This window comes from Helianthus annuus, chromosome 15, assembly GCF_002127325.2.
Source record: "Helianthus annuus cultivar XRQ/B chromosome 15, HanXRQr2.0-SUNRISE, whole genome shotgun sequence".
NCBI classification, from domain to species: Eukaryota; Viridiplantae; Streptophyta; class Magnoliopsida; order Asterales; family Asteraceae; genus Helianthus; species Helianthus annuus.
Window position 1 is genome coordinate 149,667,710 of NC_035447.2, and position 7,076 is coordinate 149,674,785.

A 7,076-nucleotide genomic window follows, 5' to 3' on the forward strand; every position below is an offset into this window, starting at 1 on the left:
TCAGCAGCGCAAGACAAATGACTACCAGAATTCGAGTCAGCAATCATCTGGCAGTCAGGGGCAGGGTGGATATCGGGGAATTCACCCACTGTGTAATAAGTGCAACAGACACCACAGCGGAAGATGTCGCAGGGATCAATGTCAAAGATGCCTCAAGATGGGTCATGAGGCTAAGGATTGTAGAAGCTCTCGACCAGCAAACCAGAACCAGCAACTCCCACCGCCAGCTCCACAGAACCAGCAGCAGCAACCACAGCGTGGAAACCGGGGATGTTTCCAGTGTGGGGCAGAAGGTCATTACAAACGCATTGTCCTCAGTTGAACCAGAATCAGAACCACAACAATAACCAGGGCAACGGGAACAACAACAACAACGGGGGAAACAACAACAACAATGGCAACGAGGCAAGAGGTCGAGTTTTCATGTTAGGAGGAGGAGACGCAATGAACGCTAATTGAACTTATAACTTATATTGGGTTTTCATTATTATGTTTACGCTACTCAAACAAAGTTTGGTTTGAACATTAATCGTGTTGGGTTTTATGAATTATTTTACCTATTATATTTTATGTTTGGTATGATGGATGGTTTGATATTATTGAGCGCACCTGCCGTATTTATGGACCTTATGAACAGGGTGTGCAAACCCTATTTTGACAAGTTCGTCATTGTCTCCATCGACGACATTCTGATCTACTCCAAGAGTCAGGAGGAACACGAGCAGCACTTACGTCTTATCTTGGAACTTCTTCGAAAGGGGCAACTGTACGCAAAGTTTTCTAAATGCGACTTCTGGCTACGTGAAGTCCACTCCTTAGGCCATGTGGTGAACTGGGATGGGATTCATGTTGATCCATCCAAGGTAGATTCGATCAGAAACTGGCCTGCACCGCGCACACCGACGGAGATACGCCAATTCTTGGGTTTGGCGGGGTATTGCAGACGATTCATTAAAGACTTATCGAAGATCGCGCAGCCGCTTACTATGCTGACACAGGAAGGTGTCACCTACCGTTGGGGAGATTCCCAAGAGACCGCTTTTCAGTACCTTAAGGATAGGCTTTGCAGCGCATCTATTCTCTCACTGCCGGAGGGCACAGATGACTTCGTGGCTTATGGTGATACATCGATACAGGGTCTCGGTTGTGTATTGATAACAACGGGATAAGGTTATTGCTTACGCTCGCGACAACTCAAGATTCATGAACGGAACTACACGACGCACGATTTGGAGCTGGAAGCTGTTGTTTTCGCGCTTAAGATATGGCGACACTACCTGTACGGTACCAGGTGCACGATTTACACCGATCACAGGAGTCTCGAGCATATCCTTAAGCAAAAGGACTTGAACATGCGTCAACGACGATGGATCGAACTGCTTAATGATTACAAACGCACTATCAAGTATCATCCAGGCAAGGCCAATGTTGTGGCTGACGCCCTCAGTCGGAAAGACGCCCTACCTAAGCGCGTGCGAGCGCTACAGCCTACTTATTGGTGGCCTAGCATGAAGGCCCACATTTCAAATGTTTGACTTGTGCGAGAGTCAAGACAGACTACCAGAAACCCTCAGACTTACTTCAGCAACCCAGGATACCGCAATGGAAATGGGAAGAAATTTCCATGGATTTCGTTACAGGCCTACCCAGATCCCAGCGTGGGAAAGATACTATATGGGTGATCGTGGATCGACTCACCAAGTCTGCACACTTCCTGGCTATAAAGGAAACGGATAAGTTCTCAACTCTCGCAGACATCTATTTTCGAGGCACGGGGTGCCCACCTCCATTATTTCGGATCGGGATGCACGATTCACGTCAGAACTATGGCAGGCAATGCACAAATCTTCCGGCTCACGATTAGGCATGAGCACAGCATATCATCCTCGGACGGATGGACAGTCTGAGCGAACGATCCAAACTCTTAAAGACATGCTTCGGGCACGCGTTATCGATTTCGGCATCGGCTGGGAAAAGCATCTCCCTTTGGTGGAGTTTTCGTATGATAACAGTTATCACACCAGCATACAAGCCGCTCCATTTGAGGCATTGTACAGACGTAAATGCCGGTCACCCCTCGGTTGGGCAGAGGTGGAGGATAGTTAGATTACGGGCCCAGTAATGGTAGTTGACGCTACTGAACGAATTGCACAGATACGACAACGCATCGCGGCAGCTCGCGATCGCCAGAAAAGCTATGCAGATAAGCGTAGGAAGCCATTGGAATTTCAGGTCGGGGACCGGGTTTTACTCAAAGTTTCACCCTGGAAGGGTGTGGTTCGATTTGGTAAACGAGGCAAACTCAATCCACGGTATGTTGGACCGTTCGAGATCATAGAAAGAATAGGCCCAGTAGCCTACAGATTGAACCTACCAGCTGAACTCGGTGCAGTTCACAATGTATTTCACGTGTCGAATCTGAAGAAGTGCCTGTCAGATGAGACCCTCATAGTTCCTTTTAAGGAACTCACTATCGACGAGCGGTTGCAGTTCGTCGAGGAACCAGTTGAAATCACGGACCGGGATGTTAAGGTCCTCAAACACAAGAGAATCCCTCTTGTTCGAGTTCGTTGGAACTCCCGACGTGGCCCAGAGTACACCTGGGAACGCGAAGATCAAATGAAAGAAAAGTATCCCCAGTTATTCGAAACCAATGCAACCACTACTGAGGCTGAAACTACTACTACTGAATTTCGGGACGAAATTCCAAATCAACGGGGGGATGATGTGACACCCCAGGAAAAACCAGTAAACGATACAACTTACCTAGCTCCCTCAGTGAGTGCGTACCAAATTTCGGGACGAAATTTCTTTTTAGTTGGGGATAATGTGACAACTCGAGTTTCCGAGATTTCGCTTTTGCATTTATTGTACCTTAACCGTTTAATTGTTTACTTATATGACTTGTTTGATTGTGCGACTTGTAATTGTACACAACTAAATCTCTTTATGTGAAGATGATTAATTACTATGCTAGGAACTGTTAAACGCTTCATGTGTCGCCAAAATTAAGCTAAGTGATTAATTGAATTGAGCTGCAAATGTAGTTGATACACTTGGGCCACGAACATGTTTAGTACACACATATCGGACCGCACTTGGGCACCTTGACACACACCCCCGGCTCACACTTGAAGCCTTAAACCCAAATCTTTTAAACTTAAAGCCCAGCCCACCCTTTTAGTGGTTTGTACCCGGCCTCAAACAAAACAGATAAGTGGGTTCGGTGGCCCCTTGTCCCGATTTAATATATATACTTATGTATGGTTCCACACACATTTATTCACACAAGAACTAGAAACCCTAGAAGCTTTGAAACCGTCGGCAGATCTCTTTCATCTCGAAGTCCCTACCAACTTCATCTTGATTTCCGTGCGGTTAGTAAAATCCTCCTAGTTGGCCGAAATTGTTAAATGATCTTTAAATTGTTTGATTGTTATTTTATTGCCTATGTTAATCGATGGATGTTTTGTGATTGTGAGTGTGACATAATTGATTGTATGTTGATGATTAACTATTGGATAATAATGTCGGTTGTTATCTATGTATATACATGTGATCCATAATAAATTTGGATATAATAGTAATGGATATCTTAGTCAAGTTTCATGCATTAAGAGGTCCAATAGAATTTGAGGTCCAATAGGATTTGAGGTTGCTAGTTGATAAAAAAAATGGATAATCATGACAATCAAAAATGCAGCCATCACAGATTATATTCGGTCCAATGGTATCTTAATGCCTAAGCAAGTTGTCGGCCATTAATGTGCTTATTGATATGATATTGTTAACATGTGATGGTTATAAATGTCTACTAGGTTGAATCAGTTGTCAGAACCACCATCTTAGTACAATAGAATGTCAATAGGATTAGTGTTGGTCAAATAACATTATGAGGTCTATAAACATTTGTCGGCCATGTGGAGGCCAATTTGATTTGCAAGTAATGTATGGAATGTTCTTGTGGGATGTGGGCGGCCAACTATGGTGATTGGTGAAGTTGGGCGGCCCATGAAGGGCATTTGCTATTGAATTGGCCCACTAACATTTTAATACAATTTGATTATGTTATTAAGAGTTTTCTTTTAATGAAGATATTAAGGTCCGAATTTATTACCCATGTAAATGATGTCCGAGCTTAATAACCATACATGAGTGGTCCGAGTTTAATGCTATGTATGTATGAACCGAGTTTAATGTCATGTATATGTGACCCGAGTTTGTTGAAGGCCACATAGTCCGAGATTCTAATGGGCTTTACCTTGTCCGACTTTGTGAAACATATGCGCATGATCCGAGTTTGCCCACTTGGTCCGAGTTTCATCCATGAAACTCTTATCCGAGGTTACAACACATCATGTGCTATCCGAGTTATGAACAGGGGAAAACCCCCCACACACACGCACACTTGTCTGAGTTTTAGAATGGCAAGGCATGTCTGATATTGTTTGATGTTCACTTTGAAACAATGAATTGCATGTTGCATAATGTTAACCAGTTAAGCTGTGTATAACAGTTTGTTAAAGCCCTGACTACGTTAAACTTGTGAAGTTTAATCGATGTTAATCTGTTAAGTATGATAACGGTGATCCTTAAATTATTATACACGTTAGACTAAACTATGAAAACAAAGACGTGACACATGAATTATGTGAATATGATTAACCGTTTGTGTGAGGTATGATTCTGTATATGTATAATTGTATGATACTGAATGCAACTGTATGATTTTACATGCGTGAACATTCTATATGGTACCATCATGTACACAATAAACACACAAGACACAACTGCTTGAATGACAACGATTTGCAAACCTTAATTTGATGCAAACACTTACATCGTATCATGTGCAACACATCCTAGGTCGTGTGTTACGGACTTAGAGATTTATAAACCCTAGAAGCAATAACATACCGAGCAAACCAAGGTGAGTTCACACAGCCAAGGCATGGGGTTCCCAGGGTGGGAATGGGATTTGATTATTTACTGGTACTTTTCTATACTGGAACGTAGTGATGTGATTTGATGAACTATGGTACATACTCCGCTGATTTAACTATGACTAGACTAGTAACACTTATTGAACTGATCTTCGCACACCTGCCAAGGGTTGGCCGCGATATTATGACTGACTTCGCACACCTGCCTTTGGAAGGCCGCGAACTGTAATTTACTAATCTTCGCACACCTGCCTGGTAGGCCGCGATACAGGTAAACCTAGTCTAGAATACACGGGATGAACATCCCCCTAATATCTTCGCATACCTGCCTGGGAGGCCGCGATGGAAACTGATACGATACATGACAAAACGAACGAACATACTTCTACTCACACTAAACTATTACTGAACTGTTAACTGTGAACTCGCTCAACTAGTAGTTGACCCTCTGCTGCATGCCTTGCAGGACCTTAGGTACTTATGGAGCTTGCACAGGGAGGAGCAGGTCGTTGTGGAGCAAGGATTATGTTTGGAAACTTATTGAACTTATGTTACACATTTGGGTTTTCGTACTTATGCTTCCGCTATACTTTAAAACTATGATTATGTTTGAACACCTATCATATTGAATGACTGGTTTACAATTATTACATTTGGTATTAATTTCATGTTCGATATGATTGGTGGCTTGATCCTGGTCAGTCACGCTCCCAAGCGGTGATACTCCGCAGGTGGATTTTGGGGGTGTGACAGTTTAGGCATCATTTAGGGCCTTAAAGTTGGCTTTACGGGCCTTAGAAATGTTGGAAATGGCTTAAATATGCAACAGGGACTAAAACTGTCATTTCTGAAAGTTTGTGCTGATTAGACAAGGCCAGGCGGCCCGCCTGAGTTTTGTGTGTATCCTGACGCGGGCCGCGTCAGGCTCCCAGAATAGATAAGATCAATTAGTTAGCAGATTTCAGCTGATTAAACCTCATCCACACAATCACACTTGCCCTTTCAGCTCATTAGGGGCCATTTTTAGTTACCACAACTTTCCAACAAGTGTACGCACGAGATTCGATCACGTTTTTCAAGAAACGATCCTAACGGTTCGGGAAATACTATAAATACCCCCCCTTTTGGTTAAAAACCCACAAAATCTGATCTAAAGCTCTAAGTTGAGGCTTTTGCTTCATACCTGAGCTCCTGGATCGAGATTAGCTTTCGGGGACCCTTCGTAAGTGTTCTTTCGTTCTTTTATTCGCTTTTCAAGTCCGAAAGTCAAAGTTTTCTTTGACTTGCTGCATTGACCAGCCTATGGTCAACACGAAGTTCGTTGGAACTTCATAACGTGAGCGTGATCACGATGGTTATAGTCTGTAATGAGTATACCTACTAATTACCACGTTATCTAGGCTCAGTGACGAGTTCGGCCAAAATGCGCATTCTTGCGTATTTTGTAACCAAACTACTCGTGGGTATCAAAACCGTTTGTTTTGATACCAAACCTGTTTTCTAAACTTAGCTAAGCATGTTTTAACATGCTTAGCTCGTCACTTTTAGTTTAGTGCTTATATAGGGTCGTAAGGTAAGCGATCCAAACAATCGCTTATACTTTCGAACCCGACCCATTTGGTCGATCATTAGGATTCGACCAAACACATTAGGTGACCATAGCTGTATAGGGAATAACCTTCCGAGGTTATACCTTATGGTCACAATGTTAGGCGTTCCAAACGCGTTTTACGCGAACGACGCGTTAAGGTAGCATAAGCTACCTAAGCGGGTCGTAATGGGTCATAAGCACTTAGGTTAGGTTTCATTTTAGTATAAAGGATCTGTTAAACCATATTACACGAGTCTCCATACTCGTTTGGTTTACGAACCCGCATACTATCCGATCTTCCGATTTTGGTCCGGTATATTAATATAGCTACCTATTAGGTGCCGTTTGATATCCGTGATCTCTAGCATTATTTGGTTGTTATACAAGAACTACAAAGCAATCTCAGGTGAGTACATAGAACCCCATCTTTCAAATGCTTTCAAGGTGTCTATGTGAGTACATAGACCCCTATTTTACTGTTTTCCAAACATTTTGGGGTGAAACACATGTGCCTACTTGTTACTTTCATGCTTTCCATGTTT